Source organism: Magnolia sinica, chromosome 6 (genome assembly GCF_029962835.1).
Source record: "Magnolia sinica isolate HGM2019 chromosome 6, MsV1, whole genome shotgun sequence".
NCBI classification, from domain to species: domain Eukaryota; kingdom Viridiplantae; phylum Streptophyta; class Magnoliopsida; order Magnoliales; family Magnoliaceae; genus Magnolia; species Magnolia sinica.
The window spans coordinates 16,491,399-16,512,374 of record NC_080578.1 but is presented as its reverse complement, the minus strand read 5'-3'; positions in this window follow the sequence as shown (position 1 = coordinate 16,512,374).

Genomic DNA, 20,976 nt, shown 5'->3' with positions numbered 1-20,976 from the left:
CCAGAGTTGGTTCAGGTGAATTCAGAGAAAATCGACATCATTCGACGTCGACTTTTGACAGCCCAGAGCAGGCAAAAGAGTTACGCTGATACGAGGTGGCGACAGCTTGAGTTCGAGGTTGGAGACCATGTATTTCTTAAGATTTCCCCTATGAAGGGAGTCCTGCGGTTTGGTAAGAAGGGGAAGCTCACGTTGAGATTTATTGGTCCATTTCAGATACTGAATTGAGTAGGGGCAGTAGCCTATCGCCTTGCTTTGCCCACACCACTCACAGGCATGCATAACATATTTCATGTATTCATGTTGAAGAAGTACGTTTCTGATCCTTCGCACATTATCAGTTGGGAGCAGGTGCAGTTGAGCGAGGATGCCACATATGTACTGCAACTGACATGTATCCTGGATAGGAAGGAGCAGGTACTGCGTAACAAGGTCGTCCCGCTTGTGAAAGTACTGTGGACGCATCACAATGAAGAAGAGGCTACTTAGGAGACTGAAGCCGAGGTCAGAAAGAACTACCCTCAGATCCTTCATGTGTTATGCACTAATACAGACAACATACATTCATTATTACATATGTTGCATACGTGATGTTTTGAAACTCAGGAGCTGAGTTGTGCTCGACCCCCGAATTTCAGGGCGTTACACTTCCATAACCCTAGTTTTGAAATCATAGTTCGAAAGTGTGGTCGGCTTAGAAGTGGTGCTATTATGCCAAGCCTCTGCTCGTCAACTTCTATAAGTCGGCCTTTATTAGGTTCGGCTCAAATTTTCCCATAAAGAAGCCCCCTACTCTCTGAGTCCGAGCTCAGACTCAGGGAGTAAATGTCTGGGAAAATGAACCGCCGCCTTACTTATGATGACGGATCGGCTAAGTCAAAACGAATAGTCGTGATGATTAGGCTTCGGGATCCGCATGCTGTACAGCAGCTGCAACTTTTCGAGTTTTAGTCGCTGGATGGCGAACGCGTGGCGACGGTTGAGGATTCGAATCGGCAAGATGAGTAAGATGCTGCCGCGTGTCCAACGGGAGGTGAAGGGCCACCTATAGAATAAATGTTGTTCAGTATCAACGGCGTTTGACTCGGAGAGAATCAGCCTGGACAAATTGCCTACTTCCACTTGTTCGATCATGTTCGAGATCGAGTCATTTCAGCTTCAGAGACAGTTGTCTGTCATTATTGCACCTGGCTGGCAATGGCTATATAAACCCCTCCCAGCCCTTATTTGAGGTCTCCTACCTCTTCATTTGCATTCCTTGAGTTCTATTTTGGCTGAGAGTTTGCATAACGAGAAGCTTTTCGGAGGGCCATTCTTTGTGAGTTTTCCTTCCTGAACTCCTTTTTCCATTTCTTTTTTAGAACACTATGTCGAACAACTCGGACAAAGTCCAAGAGGTCCGAGCAATAAATAAGGATTCCGAACTGGGGACCACGGACTCAGAGTGCACAGACTCCAAACGTCCCTTGGAAATAGCACCGCTATATCCTCCGATCAAGAAAACTGCGGGCCCGAGGGCCAAAAGCCAAGGCGCAAGATCAAAGAGGGTACTCTAGGATCCAGTGGGAAGGGCTAAGGTCGGGCCTTCAGGGGTCGATCCGAAGCTGTAATTCCCTGGGGCTCGATCTTGATCGAGTCTCATATGACTTAGCTTCGCGCCGAGTACCAAATCCTAACTCGGTGCATAATCGACCTCCTTCTCCCCTTGATGCTCCAGGTAACCCCGTCGATGGGGAGATCACTATATTCATCTACGCCCTTCAATGCGGGCTCCAATTTCCCATCCATCCATTTGTGCGCTTTATGACTGCGCAATTAAAGCTCGCCCCGAGTCAGTTGGCTCCGAATGCCTGGCGGATTTTGGTCCCCTCCTTCATTCTTTGGTATCAGATAAAGAACCAGCACTTGACACCGGACGAGTTCCTGGCCATGTACCAGGCTAAATACGATAAATTCGAGCCGTGTTGGTACTATCTCTTGGCCAGGCCTCAGTGTACCCTGGGCCTGATAACTAGACTCCCTACCTCCAATAAAGATTAGAAAGGCAAGTGGTTTTGGACCTCGGGGGAGTGGGAGGCGCCTATTGCTGAACTTGGTCACCTGCTGGTCCGAGTCCCCACCAAATTCTCCAATCTAGGTTGAGTCCTTTTTTATTTGTATTGTATTTCATACTTCTAGCTCGTCCATCGTGCTATCACTTATTCTTTGTTTGCAGCTTACCCGAAAGGACTTCCTGATCTTATTCCCTTCCTCCGAGCCCAAATCGATAGGGTTCGGGTGATCAAAGAGGACTAGCGCGTCTGACACGACATTATCAATCCAGATCACCTCTTATCGTCTGAATTTTATAGATTTATACCTCACCCAATCGCTCTGGGTAAGCATTATGACTTCATACAATGATCCTTTGCGGAGTTGTGTCTGAGCCGATCTCTTCTTGGACAGGTATGGCCGAGGCATCGGGCTCCAAGAGGAAAAGGTCGGTGGTGCCGCGCCCTCTTATGGACGTGATGATGGCGGCCGAGCCGAGGGTGAAGATTACGACCAAAAAGAGAAATACCACTCTCACCATGGAGACTGTCTTGGTTGTTGCCAAGCCCACAATAACTCTAACTTCAGCCCCCGAGGCTCAGCCCACTGCTTCGTCTCATCCCCTTGGGATTAAGAAGGAAGTAGTTGGAGAGACAGCCGACGTAGGCCTCTCCCAGGGTTGGGAAGCTTCTAGTGAACCTATCCATGTCAACATCAGCCTCACAGCCACTGAGGTTGATTTCTTGACTCGCAGGACGAACGTCCTAGTTGGGAAGACCACCACACTTGAGGTCGAACCTCAAGCCTCTGAGGCTAGCGGCGTGGGGGAAGCAGCTGATCCAACTCCTTCAGAGGCGTTCCCGCCCAGTTACCACATGTCACAGCTGACCGAGTGGGTGGCCAAACATGCAACCGAGGCGTCCATCGTCAACACCCTTTCCCAATTACTTGAGTCATTTGTCAACGACTATGCCTCGGTCTGCTACACGGTAAGTCCTCAAGGAGACCCGTTGGTTTTGATCATTGCTTGTTATTTTCTAACTCTTCACTATTTCAAGCGTTGCTGATGTTCATCATGGTCCGGGATAGGCCGAGGGCGATGACTCAGCTTGAGAAGGAGAAGGCCGAGCTTGAAGGGCTTCTGAAGGCCTTGACTGATGAGCATGAGAAGTTGAAGGGCCTCGTGGGGGGAGGGCCATCTGAGGGAGCTAATGCTCTAGGGCGAGGTTAACGAGCTCCAGACTCGCTTGGATGCAGCTAAGTCCGAGCTAGCGCGTATGAAGGCTTTCGCTGAGTGGAGGCGGACAACGCATGCCTCTCAGCTAAGGTAGGGGTGGCGAGGCGTGAGGCTGCCGAGGAGCTGGCCAAGCAGTGGTCTGAACTTGAAGTCTCGGTTGCGTTGTAGGCTGTTGCGGTTGTTGAAGCATTCAAGTCATCATCGGATCAATCCATGGAGCCTACAATGCTACCTAAAACGTGTGCCTGGCTGATGTTTGGGGTCTCCATCCCAACATTAATCTCGACTCCCTAACCATGGATGACGCTGATGAAGCTCCTGTCGCTAAGGCCGAAGAGGCTCCAACTACCGCCAAGGCCGAGGAGGCCCTCAATGCTCAACCCCCCAGCTTAGCAGTCGGCCCCTCTTCTCGGAGGGAATGATATGTTTTCCCTCTTTTTCTTGTTTCAAGACAATTGATACTTTTATAGTTTTTAACTTTTAATCTCTAAATGATGATTTCATTGGATGATTATGGTGGATTGCTTTTGTTGAATTTGTCGAGTTGTCGAATAACGAGCCGACCTCTTCTTTAAGGGGTCGGTTCGTCAAAGGACTTCATTTCTGCGCGTGAGAAATGGTCCTTCGTAGTGTACTCGGACAGTGAGACGATTATTTAGTAGACAAGCTAAAGTAGAAAATAGGCGATCTTTTATTAAGATCTAAAATGACAAGTAAATCCAATCATTACATGGCTTTCCCCTTTAGGGGTAGTAATCTTCAAGTGCTTGGCATTCTGGAGGTGGAGTAACGGACATCCCTCCAAGTCTTCCAAGTGGTATGATCCTGGCTTAGCCGAGCGGGCTACCCGATAGGGACCCTCCTAGTTCGAACCCAGGGACCTTACCCCGGGTTTTGTAGTGTTCTGAAATATGTGGCGAAGGGCTAGATCTCCTCATCAGAACCACCTACTCCTAACTCTGGAGTTGTAGAAACAAGCGACTTGTTGATGCCAAGCTGCAACTTAGAGTTTGGCTATGTCTCGCACCTCTTCAAATAAATCAAGGTTTTTCGTGATCTGCTCGGCATTATGCTCTTCCTGATAGTTACTTACTCGCACAGTGGGGAGCCCTATCTCAACTGGGATGACTGCCTCTAAGCCATTGGACAGAGAGAAGGGGGTTTCCCCCATGGATGACTGAGTCATGGTCCTGTAGGCCCAGAGGACAAACGGAAACTTATCGGCCTAGTTGCCCTTAGCTTTCTCCAGCTTTGTCTTAAGATGATGCTTGATAACTTTATTCATTGCTTTAGCTTGTCCGTTGGACTACGAATGACGGGGCGATGAGTATGCGTTGGAAATGCCAAGCCCCCGACATATGCCTCTGAACCTATCGTTGTCAAATTGCTTCCCATTATCGGATACGATAGTGCGCGGGATTCCGAACCGGCATATGATATTTTTCCACACAAAGTTTATCACCTTTTGCTTGGTGATCTTCGCCATTGGCTTGGCTTCAGCCCATTTAGTGAAGTAGTTAACTTTTATTTGGTCTACCCCTTGCCGCAAGGCAGATGCCTTATGATGTCGATCCCCCACTAGGCGAATGACCATGGTCCGTTTATTGGGTCAGCTTTTCCATTGGTTGCCTCGACATGACAGGAAATCTCTAGCATTTTTCACACCTCTGGACAAAGCTTTTGGAGTCTTTCTGAATCATTAGCCAGAAATACCCTCGGCAAAGTATTTTCTAAGCCAAGGCACGACCCCCGAAATGATTTCCACAAATTCCTTCATGAATTTCTCGGATCACATACTCCACTTTGTCTGATCGGAGGCATCGGAGGTAGGGCTGAGAGTATCCTTTTTTGTACAATGTGTCGTTCACGATCACGTATCGCGCTACCCTGATCTTCAGACGCCGAGCCTCCAATCTGTCTTGAAGGACCTCATCGGTGGCGAGGTATTTAAAGATAGGATCCATCCAACTTGTAGTTGCTTGTACGGGATTGCTCATTTCTTGATTGGCTTGGCCGATACTCGGACTATCAAGGAACTTCATTTGAGCGATCCTCTGAATCTTTTCCTCAGTTACTGAGGCAAGCTTGACGAGGGCGTCAGCCCAAGAGTTCTCAGCCCTCGGTATTTGATTCACGACACAATCCCTGAATTTCTCCGACAAATACCGGACTTCAGTCAAGTAAGCTATCATCCTAGCTTCCTTGGCCTCGTACTCGATTGATATTTGGTTCACCACAAGCTAGGAATCGTACTGCACATCAAGGAGCTGGACTCCCAAGCTAGCGGCTAGTCTGAGTCCGACCAATAGGGCTTCATACTCCGCCTCATTATTAGATGCCTTGAAATCGAGCCTTATCGCATACTAAATGGTGGTCGCGTCGGGCGCGACTAGGGTGATCCCTGCTCCAGCTTGTTTCAAATTGGATGATCCATCTACGAATAGGGTCCACTTATCACCTCCTACCTCTGCCTCAATGCTCTCGAGGAGAGGAAAGGCTGGAGGAATAATAGAGGTCGCTTCTAGACTTGACGATGCCTCTGGATTGTTGTCTCCAATCCCACAACTCGGAGTAGTGAATTCAGCTATGAAGTCAGCCACAACTTGGCCTTTAATCACAGTACTCAGTTGGTATTGAATATTGAATTCCTCGAGTTCCACTGCCCACTTGGTCAGACGACTGGACACTTCCGGCTTCTGGAGCACCTGTTGGAGAGGTGAATTTGTGACAATGATGATGGAATGTGCTTGGAAGTATGCGTGTAGCCTCCAAGTAGAGACAACTAGACTCAAGGCTAATTTCTCCATACTTGGGTATCTGGTCTCGACTGAAACCATAGCCTTGCTAGTGTAGTAAACAGGGTGTTGTTTGCTCTCAGCTTCTCGGATAAGTGTCGAGCTGACAGCTGAGGTTGAAACTGCCAAGTAGAGAAACAAGGGCTCCCCTTCTTCGGGTTTGGACAACAACGGTGAAAGGTCTGCTCGCAGTCCGAGGTCCATTATGCCTTCTTGTGGCCCTTCAGCTGGTAGAAGAAGGGGAAACACTTATCGATGGCTTTAGATATGAAGCAACTGAGTGCAGCGACTCTTCCAGTGAGGCACTGAATTTCCTTCATCGTCCGAGGTGAGTTCATGTCAAGTAGAGCTCTAATATTGTCGAGATTTGCCTCAATACCCCTCTGACTAACCTGAAAACTGAGAAATTTACCTGATCCCACACCGAAGGCACACTTAGCTGGGTTTAATTTCATTTGATACTCTCGCAGGATCGAGAAGGTCTCTTTGAGGTCCGCTGTAAGGCCCATATCCTACACCATACCGTTCCGTAGGCTTCTACGGTCATCTCGGTCGAATTCTAGCAATCCGTGACCTGTAATCGACATTTGCGAGCGACCTTTAGTCGTATTCTGTATATCCATGTCGACTCGACTCGAAACTTATACCCTAGCAACAGCGCCGTCGCCGTGATTCCAACGCCGCATCTCACGCGCCGATGCGATACCTAGACCAGGAGTTGTGGGCCCACATATTTTTTGATGAAACACTACACGTTACAAATACCGAGAGAATCTCTACAACCCATCACATCAATCAATCAATCACAAGTCAAGTACACAACCCATCCCTCTCTTCCCAACAAGGCATGGCTCCCATTCTCTCTCATTCCCAAAGTCAACTCTCTCTCTCTCTCTCCACCCATCCCCTTCTTACAACATCCATTCCTCCCATCCCATCTTTCTTACAATACTCTCTCCTGTCTTATTCTCACCACCATTTCCCAAGCTTCCATGAGAGAAAATCTTAAGGAGAGAAAATAGACAAGAGATGACCCATCTTCTTACCCCCCCATCTCACCATCCAACCCTTCAAACTTCATCATCTACCCTAAAAGAGTTAGCCAAGGAGCCTAGGAGTCCAATAAGCTAAAGAAGAAGGCCAATAGTTTGGTGATCCACTGTTGATTTTCAATTTGATGGCCCACTTGTGATGGGACCCAATTTGATGTATGTGTTGTAATCATGAGGGGCCCATAGTGGCGGGGTCCCTCCACTACACCTCTCTCTCTCTCTCTCTTTCTTTTGTTCTTGATGATGATGATGATTGTATGGCCCACTTAATCCTCGCCATCCACGAGATGGACCCCACCTTGAAAATGGATTGGCTGGGTACCTCACACCAGTTATATAGCTAGTGTATTGACGCCACCAAGCTCTGTGGGTCCCACTACTGTGACGATAGCATGTGCTGTGGGTCCCACCATCTACACCGTCCATGGATTGGATAGGTGGGAGCCCGATGTGATGTATATGTTTCATCCCATGACGTCCATCGTGTCATCTAGACCATCCATTTTGGGACCCCACGCAGCAGCTCCAACTGCTACATAACGTCAGTAAGTTCTAGGGTCCAACATGATGTATGTATTATATCCCAATCATCCGTCCGTTGGCTCATGTGGGGCCCATCCCACATGTGCAATACGTGTGGGGGTGGGGCCCACCTAGCATGTAATATATCCAGGCCATCCATACCTGGACGGTCCTGTGGGACGCACACATGGTATGCGTTGAATCCATGTCATCCAGCCATTCAAAGAAATCATTTTATGGCATGTGGGACCCACCCTTCACGTGTGTGTGTGGGGGGGGGGGTGGGGCCCACCTTGATGTTTGTGTTCTATCACACCATCCGTCCAGCATCCAGGGTCTGGATGCTGGACATTTTCAAATAAAAAAATAATAATAATAATAAAATATATTATAATACTGTATTATATATATATATGTACGTTAGTGGTGGCCCCATGTGGGATCCACCTGTTGTGCTGGACGGATTGGCTGGTGTACCTCACACCAGTTATATAGCTGAGGTATTGACGTCAACAAGTTTTGTGGGCCCGATCACAGGTATGTGTTGCATCCAAACCGTCCAGGAGGGGACCACCCTAATGCATGTTATATTGGTCGTCCATCTGACGGGCTATGTGGGGCGCACCATGATGCATTTGTGATCCACACCGTCCATTTATCAAGTGGACCATGCTGCCAAAAACAGCGGGGATTGAACGTCTACCATTGAAACCCTTTTGGGGTCACAGAAGTTTTGGACCAATATGGAATTTGTTTTCCTCTTAATTCAAGTATTTGTGACCTTATGAACAAATTGGAAAATAAATGTTTTGGTAGGCCTGTGATGTGTTAACAATAAAAATCATCATCTCCACTGTTATTTGTGGTATGGTCCAGATGATCTTTCGATATGATTCATTTTTTTTTGATTGCTTTAAAATGATCTTTAAATAGATGAATGGTGCAGATGGCGCAGCCCGTTGATGCGACCCACTTGATATATATGAGGCCCATTAGTGCAGCCCATGTGATGCGGCCCACTTGATGTATATGAGGCCCATTGGTGCGGCCCATTGATACGGTCCACTTGATGTATATGAGGCCCATTGATGCGACCCACTTAATGTATAAGAGGCCCATTGGTGCGGCTCATTGATATGGCCCACTTGATATATATGAGGTCCATTGATGCGGCCCACTTGATGTATAAGAGGTCCATTGGTGTGACCCATGTGATGCGGCCCACTTAATGTATATGAGGCCCATTGTGATGTATTTGAGGCCCATAGGTAAAGGTCTAATGTGATGTATATAAGGACCATGAGTGAGGCCCAATGAAATGTGTGTGAGGCCTTTGTGTGAGGCCGAATGTGATGTATATGAGGTCCATTGCAGTGTGTGATTCCATTATGATGTATGTAATGATGTTTATGGTGGGCCATGCCTTGAGACCAATGATGGTTTGATGTCCATATTGTAAGAGCAATGATGGTTAAATGTCCACATTATAACTCTCCCTAAGGCCCATTGTTAGGTCCATACTTGTTGTGTTAGGCCGTCTAGGCCCATCTTAGTATATCTCCATGATTCATACTCATACACATCATATGTCTGCTTGATATAAGGAGTGACTGATCATAACATATGCCTTTAAGCAGATTGTTTATGGGCTTCCTGATAGGTGGAGTTACCACACATGAGCGTGCGGTAAGCGCAAGATTGTTGCATGACTGATAGTGTGATTCATGCACCTCTCATTTATATAACATGATTACTATACGCCCTAGCGACATCAGGGCTATGGCTTCCATAAGCATATCGTGGATGCTAGGATCGGACACCGAAAATAGTGTTACTAGCATCGGGGTGCCATAGATGTCTCTAAGCGAAAATTCCTAAACCCGATGGTACTAGAGGATGACTCCAACGTCGAAACTGAGTGGATACATAAGCGCACGAGGGCGAATACCAGGAGGCCGCGTCTTCCATTGTGTCATGGTCGATTGAAAGGGGGTGAGGCCTTACCCACCTGAGGATAGGGGGAATTGCTAGGTTGAGTATGACCAGCTTGTAAATGGGTCCGCTATCGACATGTCAGATAGGTATTGGCAGGCTATAGGCTATTGGTCAGGTAGATAGTGAGATTTCTTACGCTCACTTGGACTGCACGCCTAAGAAAGGGGCAGTGTTATTTGGAGTGCATTAAACCCCGGTGATTGTTCAGGGTGAAAAATGTACTGATATTTGATGCTCTAGTGATGAGTTATATTGATATGTGAATTCGGATGAGGACTAGTATGCTTGAGTTGCATCTCACATCGCATGGCCTTAGTATGGCCGATAGTATTCATGCCTTGTATCGCATTACCTTGGTATGACCGATAGTATTCATGCCTTATATCGCACAACCTTGGTATGGCCGATAACATTCATGCCTTACATCACATAGCCATGGTACGGTTGTTAGTATTTGTAACGTCTCGAAAAAATCGGTACAAAGACCCAAGTACCACCTCAGGCAAAAATTGCTAAGGACAGAATCCTTTAGAAATTAAATGAAAATTAATTAAGTATTAAATTAAATTAATCGACGAATTAGCTTGAATCACTTTCTATAAGAACTGCAAGACCCAAAACCAGTAGAATCGCTAACTCTACATTACTTAAAAACCTAGGATCAATCTTAAAACCCAGTTGCTCTCTGGAGCACATTGAAACTCTGTATCGGACCTAGACCGTGCATCGAAAGTCCGATTACCATGAAACTATACGATTATAACCGCCTTACTAGGCTTGACAACCATCTCGAAAATTAAGTCCAAATAGTATCTAGAAACATACAACTTGAGCCCGGAGAGAAGTGTGTGAGAAACGTAAATATCTTTAGAAAACATACTCAAACTTAAGTGAATTGGGCATTTCGCTTGCAGGCCAAATTTAAGGTTTCAGACCGTCAGATTCTAACCCAACTACACCCTCAAATCAGGGAAATTTCCTAACACAAGTCAGTGCACTTGTGGACCTGATCAAGTGGCGATGGCCGTTGAACTGAAACTGGTCCTCCACGGTCGATCTACAAATCCAATCGGACCGAAACCTTAACCTGGCATAGATCCATTGTTAGGGAACTTTCTCCGAACTGTATCTAGAAAGTGGACCTCTGGATGAGCTCTGTTGGCCCGAAACAGCCACCCTTTGGCTATATCCTAAGTATACCATGGCCCTAGGGCCATTGGCATCAGTTCTGGGCCTATATAAGGGACTTAACCCACCTCTCTCTTATTCCATACGAATTTTTAAACCCTAAGAGAGAGAAGAGAGAAAAGAGAAGGAGAAAGTGAGGAGAAGTGAGAGAGAGTTGGGGTTTGCTACCGGCATTCGATCCCACCACTCCACGTATCGAATCATCCCTCCTGTATCACTACACTGGGGATTCTGATTTCATTTTTAGGTAAGAAATCCAAACCCTAATCTATTTTAGGTATCTTGGTAGATGAATCGATGAAATAGCTAACCTGTTTCATGATTCAAGTAGCCGTTGTGCCGTAAACGAAGGCATAGTGTTCAAACTAAGTTCGATACGAGTTTACTGACGAAAGGTGTGGACTATAAATGTTTAGGTTATAGTTTTTAAGGCTTTCAATGTCAGCAATGATTTATGACTGACTTGATTGCTATCACATATGCTTAGATGCGATGTTGTCCGCGTATTTTATATATATATATATGAACTATGTTAAAATTAATGCATTCCATGTATTTGTTTAAATGTTTGTATGAATATGAAATTATGATTTGTACTTGCCATGATTGTTGTTTAAGAATACATGATTATTGTATGTGTGACAACTCTCTTGTGAAAGGATTTGCTATAATATACGTTTTAACTAATTTATTACACGTATGTGATATGTGTAGTCTAAGTGTTTAATAAAATGTCTGAATGAGAAAATGCTTGTGGAAATGTATTTAACGAGGGTGTTGAGATATGATTCTCAATTCCCTTATATATAGTTACAGTTTCCTTCATGTAACTTAGCTTACTACTACGTGATTTATGGATGAAATGCCTATGTATAATAACATGTGCATTATGTGTTTGTTGAAATGCTCAAATGAGATTTATATTTAGATTGGTTATCACATGCTGTCTTTGACTATCACATGTGAATGCTATTATTTTGGAGTGTGATTGGGGCTACGATGTAGTCCAGGCAATTGGTAACGACTTCTGATCGAGTGGCTGAATCAGTTTAGCCACCACGGACAAGTTCGATGAATCCGAGTCGTACGGTGATTATCGACAGGGGTTAGGCTACAAGGAGTGCGTATGCGCTCCATGTCGATTAATTCAATATGCGCTCGTACCAGTCGAGCTTGTCCAGTAACGCGTTTGGCCCAATGTATGTTCACCATGTATGGATGTTACTGCTTAAATCTAAGGTACCAACTTACCAGTGAAAAGCCTCTTTAACCTTGGTACCGCGATTTGTCAAGACTTACGAACTGGGCATGGTGGTATGGGACACCGTGGTCGAGCTGTTGGCCTACGCTGGGGTGACGAGTCTCCCTGTAGCGACCAGTGAGCAACCCAAACTCGTGAGCCGAATACGGTGGTATGAGACACTATATTCGAGCTATTGGCCTACGATCAGGTGATGAGCCTCTCATAGTGACCTCGAGTATATACTAGGACTACGCTAAGGTGACGAGCCTTTCTGTAGTGACCTCGAGTATAAACTAGGCCTGAGCTGAGGTGACGAGCCTCTCTGTAGCGGCCTAGAACTGCCTATCGTATGTGATTAACTAGGATTGACGACCCTATATGGATCATCGTTTGGGTCAATGATATAGAGGGAGGTACCTTAGCTTCCTAAGCCTACTATATGAATAGGTTTAATTAAGAACTTGGCTAATCACGCACATGCACCGCATTGCATGTGCCTTTGGTGTTGGAGTTGAGCATAACAGGAGTGTTGCATGTGCGACCGTGAGATGATGTCACAGCGGGAGTACAAGTGAGGGCATACATCATTAATACATGTCATCCTTGCATTAACTAGAGTATTTAGGAATGCTTGTTGTATTGCTTTATTATTATTGCTTGACTAAATTGATAACATGTTAACCTTTGCCTTATAGCTCTATTGAGTTGATCACTCACTCCCATTCTAGGACGGTGTTTTAAAATACCAACCAGACTCTGTTGCAGTTTCAGGTGATGTCGAGGCCTACGAGGCGGAGCCTGACTTCTATTACGACGAGGAGGAGTTCTCTTACCTACAACTCTCTGGTGGGGTCTATGTAGACCTGGAGTTGCATCACCGGGGTTACAGGGATATGGATTAGATGGCATTACACTTTATCATTTTGCATATTTTAGAACTATACATGTAATTATTTAACCTGGTAACATGTTCACACTCTGGAGACTTACAACAACTTATATATTTTATATATCTATCACAGTCTTCCGCTTGCATAATTAAATCGTCTCTAGAGTATGATATGCTGATCTAGGGTAATCTCATTCATGTTTAACGCACTAATACAGACAACATTTAATCATCATTATCTATATTGCATAAGTGATGGGTTAGAACTCGGGAGTTGAACTTCTGCTCAACCCCCAATTTTCAGGGCATTACAAGTTAGTATCAGAGCATGATTTGGATTAAACTGGATCTGAGTTATGAACACATGATGCACACTAACGTACTTTGACTTAGGAGGGAGAGATGAAACGTAAAAATGATCCTAGAATCCCAAGTTTCGCCCGACGGTGATTATATGACCGTTGAAGCGAAACTGACCGTAAAAACGGGACCTGTATGCATCTGTGATCATGCAAGGTGATCCCAATCCTTTTCCAGACCGTCAATCGATGGATTTAGACGATGATTCCGCATATTCCACACTCAAATAACCTGAAGAGCGTGAATATGCGCGAGATCGTACCCGAAACGCCTCAAACGGACTTGGGGGCCTAAACGGTGCAAATCAGGGGATCCAAAGTGGACCCACGTACACATACGGCACCCCGGGAGGGGGATGCCATTGCCCTTGGGGTGAGCCATCGCCCCCTGTCTAGTGGACAGTGATGCCATTGGTGAGGCCTCACGATCCACGGACAGTGGGCCTGTCGGGCCCCGCTAGGCCGGTCGGGCCGATGAATGTGGACACATGTGGGGCCCATGAAATCATGTGGGACCCTTATATCCATCCCATTTGCTTCCTTTCTTTCATTTTCACCCCTCCAAGCTTTGCAATCTCCCAAAAATTTCATTTTTCTCTCTCAGATCCTTCCTCTATTCTCGTATCTTCTTCATTCTCTTCATTTCATACACACCTCCCACCATTCCTTTCAAACCCACCTCCAATCTCCCTCATTTCCTCCCATTTAGGCACACAAACCTTCTTTTGTGTCTCAAAAATCTCAAAGTCCACCAACCCATCTAATCCCTCCATGTTGCTTCACTTAAATGGCTCTTTTCGAGCTCGTGGCGGTGATTTTCTCACTTTTCACACTCCTTTCCTTCATGGGGAAGAAGAGGGCTTCCACGGATGAAGCCAGGCCTAGCCGCCCTGCCCGTTCGAGGAGGCAGAAAGGCGCCGAAGCAAGTTCAAACATCGATCGAGAGATCAGGACGAAGTGGGATCTCGATCCTTAGCTTCCTCTCGAGAGAGCTCTATTGGCGGATATGACACATGGAAGATTTCAAGGCCGTAGGGTCCTCCTTGAAGCATTCGTGGATGAGAAACTATTTGGCTTTATCCAGCGATGGATCTTCTGTTGGACGCCGGGTGGGGTCCCATATTTTAGGGCAAGTCTCGTGCGAATGAGAGCACTGTCCGAGCTTTCTACGCCTATATACGAGAGCCACTGTTGGAGCCTCTACAGTTTTCCATCCCTGTGAGAAGGTGGGAAGCCATTGTCAATGTGGGCTTGATAGCCCGAATCATGGGGATGCCACTTGGCGAGGTTTATGCTAGCGAGAAGAACCTCAGGAGTGCGCGTGAAAAGGATCGCTGCATGTGATTTCTTTGTAGCCGACTGGTCCACTGGAATCCATGCAATTACCTCCCGGCGTCCAAGATGACTCCTGACTTTCGCCTACTACACCACATCTTCACACATGACGTGTATCCTAGGTGGAGCAATAGCAACAAATGCAGGCTTCTGATGGTAGACTTCCTATACAGAGCTACGCAAGGAGATAAACTGTACCTGCCTACGTATGTACTACTACAGATAGTTTAGACCGCACGCACTCCTAGGATAAGCATTTCACTCCCATTCGGCCGACTTATATGTAAGCTTACTCGTGAATTCAGCTATAGGCTTGGCTCAGAAAGGCTTCCACCGATCCATTTCATCAACGACACTTCTCTCAACAACATGAATATGAGGCCACGACAACGTCAGACCGACTCGATGAGAGTGAGGATGAGACGGGAAGTGAAGAAGAAGAGCGTGATGAAGAAGGCGAAGATGAGATCGAGGAAGAAATCGAGGAAGAGGAAGAGCATGAAGAGGAAGAAGAGGAGGCCCAAGACACTGATGTGGGCTCTCCTCCTGCTACACATGAGCGCGACAGTGATCAGGCTGCTTTAGAAGCCTGTTTGGCTTAGATCGAGGAGAGCCAGGTCGCCTTGTGACTGGAGGTTAGTGAGACCCGGGCCAAGCTTGAAGAGGGTCAGGCCTCCATGAAACAGAAATTCAAGAAGGTGTCTTGCACCTCGAAGGCTATCCTGTGTTGTCAGCAGGATAAGGGTGCTCCTCCTCCATCACCAGATTTTGATGGCTAGTCTTATGTTGTAGTCATCTTTTGGTTTTCCTTGCTTTCATGTTTCCTGTGTTATAGCCTTAATAGGCTTAGTAGTAAGGTAGGTTTGATGATGTGATTGGTGTTTAAGGCTTTGATTAGGTTAACTCACATGTGTTTCCTGTCATAATTCATGTAAAGTTATATCGCATGTATTGTGATAAATTTTGTTAAATGAAATGCATGCAGCTCCTTTTGCTATGAAATGTGTGGAATGCTTGAGAAATTGAGTGTTATTGTGCAAAATCTTACACGTGTTACACCCTATGTTGTATATAGGGAATGCCACCTAAGGCCACATGGAGTACGGCACGTCTTACACTTGGTGATTTGATTGATGGGGCACCTCCCCTAAGCGATAGCCATTCGGACCTCAGTTTGGGCCCGAGTCACGAGACTATGTCGGATTCTCAGCCGGCCACTAGCCCCATAAATGGGATGACACCTTTTGCATCACTGGTTCTGGAGCAGAACCGTGCGTCCTTGTCGATGCCCCACATACATCAGGCTCCTCCTCCTGATAGGTTGGAGCAGATGATGCTCCTTATGCAGCAACAGCAGCAGATTTGGACCACTATTGCTAGGGCCCTTGCCCAGAACATGAGCGTGGTTCTGCCTACACCATTTGTGCACCCTGCTGCGAATGTGGGAGGCGGCAGCTTATTCGAGCGATTTCAGCGCTTCCGACCTCCCACTTTTATGGGTAGCCACAGACCTGAGGAGGTCGAGTATTGGCTTGACCGCATCTCTAAGATGCTGAGGCCGCTACACTCACATACATGTTTGAGAAGGAGACCAGTCTCTAGTGGGATAACATCCTACGGACGGTGCCTACTGCGTACGTATGGACGTGGGAGGCTTTTGAGACACGCTTCCATGAGAAGTATTTTCCTCTTACCTACCGTGATGAGGAGGGAGAGTTCCTTCGCCTCCGACAGGGAGGGATGACAGTTACAGAATACGAGAATAGGTTCATAGAGATGACTAGATATGCTCCTTTGATCCTAATGAACGATCCGATGAAGATGCAGCAATTTTTAAAGGTTTATGGTCTGAGATCCACTTGAAGATGTGTTGCACTAGCATTAACAACTATGCTGAGCTAGTGAGCATGTCCCTACGAGCTGAGTAAGATGGGGATAGGCTATCCCATATATGCGTACCCATGGTTCCTAGGCCTCGACCAGACTTGTCGAGCCGGTCGTTCATCGACAAGAGGCCTCGTAAAGATTCTCCTCTTCGGCTAAACGGCTCTACCGACACAGCCGAGGCGACCTGATATATGGTGCACCTACTGCAAGAGGTCGGGCCATGCTGATACCTACTGTTTCACCAAGATGAGGGACAACGACTTTATGCCTCCTCAGAAGATCAACCGGTAGATGCCACCAGCTATCTTAGCCCCACCTCTACGTTGAATACTACCTGCACAACCTTCTTACAAGCCACATGCACCTCGATTTAGGCCGCCTCAGTGACCTATGGTACTACAGCCGAACCATACTCAACAGGCGCGAGTGCATGCGCTTGCAGATGAAGCGTCTGAGTCAGCAGCTACCGTGCCTTTATCCTTCAAGGTCCTGCCCACATCCAAGGTACACTCATTTTTCTGTTGGTGGACACCGGGTCCACTATTTCGATGATATCATATTCTACGGTCAAACGCTTAGGGCTGAATACGACCCCTATGGTTGGGGTGAGAGTTATCGCAGCAGCAGGAACTTTTATAGATGCCACTAAGTTGTGTACGGGTTGCTTAATAGATTTAGGGAGCAGAACGATATGCATTGACCTGATTGTCACCACGATATACTATTATGGCGTCATCCTCGGCATGGATTAACTTACTGAAATGAGGGCCGAGATTGACTGCGAGACTCGACTGGTGACGGCACACAGACCCAAAAACACGACCTTCACATTTCTCGTTCAAGTCAGTTGCCACTTTCGGGTCCTTCACTATTCTGCCCTATTGAAAGATCATAATGGTCTATGCTTGGAAACACGCCTATAGTCCAGGACTTCCAGGAAGTGTTTAAGATGATACCTGGATTACCTCCTCAGCGCGAGATCAATTCTACTATCGACTTGGTGTGACACCCATTTCCTTACCCACGTATCGCATGCCTCCATGTGAAATGGAGGAATTGAGGAGACAGATTGATGACCTGTTGGAGTCAGGTTTTATACGGCTTAGCATGTCTCCTTAGGGAGCACCCGTGTTGTTTGTAAAGAAGAAAGATGGTTCGCTGTGATTGTGTATTGATTATCACAGGTTGAACCAGGTGACAGTGAAGAACAAGTATCATTTGCCTAGGATAGATGATCTGTTCGACTAGTTGCAAGGGGCACAGTATTTATCGAAGATTGACTTACAGTCAGGATACCACCAGTTGTGCGTCAGGGATGAGGACATGCAGAAGACAACATTCATAACCAATTTTGGGCACTACGAGTTCCTTGCGATGTCATTTGGACTCACGAACGCACCGGCAGTGTTCATGGACCTAATAAACTAGGTGTTTCAGCCGTATTTGTATTGATTCATCATCGTATTTATAAATGACATCCTGATATACTCCAAGAGTTGGGCAGATCACAAGGAGCACCTGCGAGTAGTCTTTGATACTCTAAATAAGAACCAGTTGTTCGCTCAGTACAAGAAGTGTGACTTCTGGAAAGAAGAAGTCAAGTTCCTGCGACATGTGGTGTCCAATGAAGGGATAACAGTGGACCTTGCTAAGGTGACCGCAGTTCAAGACTGGGAGCAGTCCGGTTCAGTTAAAGAAGTGAGGAGTTTCCTCAGCCTGGTAAGTTACTACCGTCGATTCATTAGGGACTTTTCCAAGATAGCCGGGCCGTTGTCTTAGCTGACTCGAAAGGACCTTAAGTTTTCCTGGAATGAGAAGGCGGAAGTAGCTTTTCAAGAACTGAAGGACAAGTTGACGTCCGCCCCCGTGCTCGTATTGTCAGAGCAAGAGGTCAAATATACGATATACACCGACGCATCTCGTGTTGGTTTGGGTTTGTCCTTATGCAAAAGGACGGGGTGATCGCCTATGCATCGCGACAGTTGAGGAAACACGAGGAAAACTACCCTACGCACGACCTAGAGTTAGCAGCGGTCATCTTTGCATTAAAGCTTTGGAGACATTACCTCTACGGAGAGGAGTTCGAGCTCTTTTGCGACCACAAGAGCCTCAGATACATATTGACACAGAGGGACTTGAATATGAGGCAGCGGCGATGGATGGAAACCTTGAAGGACTTCAAATTCGAGATCTCTTACCATCCCGGCAAGGCCAACTTTGTGGCAAACAGGTTAAGCCACAAGAAGACGATAGCATTTGCAGCTTCGCTAATGATCGATGAACGGAACATGGTCGAATTTTTGCGAGACTTCGAGCAGAAGCTTACGACTGAGGAGCCGTTTGAGAGCGTCGCACACGTTCGTGTGCAGCCACTTATTGATGACAGGATTATTGCAGCTCAAAAAAGATGATGAACTATTAGTAAAGATGAGGGAGCAGGTGAGCGACAGTGCAGACTCGAAATGGAGAGTTGGTACAGATGGAGGTTTACGTTATCGTGGTCGCCTATACGTCCCAAACCTTCATGACTTGAGAAGGGAAGTTCTCGAAGCTGCTCACAATCCAAATATGGCGATGTATCCTAGTAGTACAAGGATGTATCGAGACATGAAGAGGTTATACTGGTGGGACAACATGAAGGCCCACATTGCAGATTATGTGTCTCATTGTCTCACGTGCCAACAGGCTAAGGCAGAGCATCACCGACCTCCTGGGCTGCTTCAGCCCATGCCAATAGCTGAATGGAAATGAGATTTCATCTCTATAGATTTCATTTCAGGGTTACCGAAGATGATGAAGGGACATGATTCCATTTGGGTGATTGTGGACCGGTTGACAAAATCAGCTCATTTTCTCCCTATTAGAGTCTCGAACTCTGTAGATAATTTGGCCAGACTGTACATCAAGGAGATAGTATGTCTGTATGGAGTTCCTATGAAGATCGTGTCAGACTGAGACACGCGATTCACATCTATCTTCTGAACTCGTATTTAGGAAGCGATGGGTGTCAAACTGAAGTTCAATACCGCGTTCCACCCACAGACGGATGGGCAGACGAAACGGGTGAATCAAGTGTTAGAGGACATGTTACGAGCCGTGTGCTTGATTTCAAGGACAGTTGGGATGACTGTCTTCCTTATGCCGAGTTCGCTTATAACAATAACTTTCAGGCGAGTATTGGCATGGCCCCCTATGAAGCACTATATGTGCGTCCATGTAGTGCGCCGCATTACTGGGCAGAGGTTAGCGAGAAGAGTTTGATTGGCCCAGAGTTAGTGCAGACGACCTCAGAGAAGATCGACATTATCAGGCATCGACTTCTAAAAGTACAGAGCAGACAGAAGAGTTACGCTGATACGAGACGGTGACCGCTAGAGTTTGAGGTTGGGGACTATGTATTCTTGAAGGTTTCTCCCATGAAGGAAGTCCTTCGGTTTGGCTATAAGGGGAAGCTCATGCCACGTTTCATTAGCTCATTCCAGATACTAGACCGAGTGAGTGTAGTTGCATACCACCTTGCTTTGCCCATACTACTCGTAGGCATGCACAACGTATTTTACGTATTTATGCTGAAGAAATATGTTCTTGACCCTTCCCACATTATCAAATGATAATAGGTACAGTTGAGTGAGGATGCTACTTATGTACTGCGACTGACGCGTATCCTAGACGGGAAAGAACAGGTGTTGCGCAGTAAAGTGATTCCGCTTGTGAAGGTGTTATGGACACATCATACTGAGGAAGAGGCTACTTGGGAAACAGAAGCCAATGTCCACAAGAACTACCCTCAGATTCTCGAGGAGTACGAAAAGGTATTAATTTTGAGGATAATTTTTTTTTTTAAGGGGGGTAGATTGTAACGTCTCGAAAAAATCCGTACAAAGACCAGAGTACCACCTTAGGCAGAAATCGCTAAGGACCGAATTATTTAGAAATTAGACGAAAATTAATTAAGTACTAAACTGAATTAATCGGCGAATTACCTCGAATCACTTTCTATACGAACTACAAGACCCAAAACCAGTAGAATCGCTAACTCTACATTATCTAAAAACTTAGGATCATTCTCAAAACCCAGTTGCTCTTGGGAGCACATTAAAACTCTGTATTGGACCTGGACCGCGCGTCGAAAGTCCGATTACCGCGAAACTATACAATTATGACCACCTTACTGGGCTTGACAACCATCTCAGAAAACAAGTCCAAATAGTATTCAGAAACGCACAACTTGAGCCCGGAGCGAAGTGTGTGAGAAACGTAAATATCTTTAAAAAACAGACTCAAACTTAAGTGAATTGGGTCATTCGCTTGCAGGCCAAATTTAAAATTTCAGACCATTAGATTCTGACCCAATTACACCCACGGATCAGGGAAATTTTCCAACGTAGGTCAGTGCACTTGTGGCCCTAATCTAGTGGCGATGACCGTTGAACTGAAACTGGT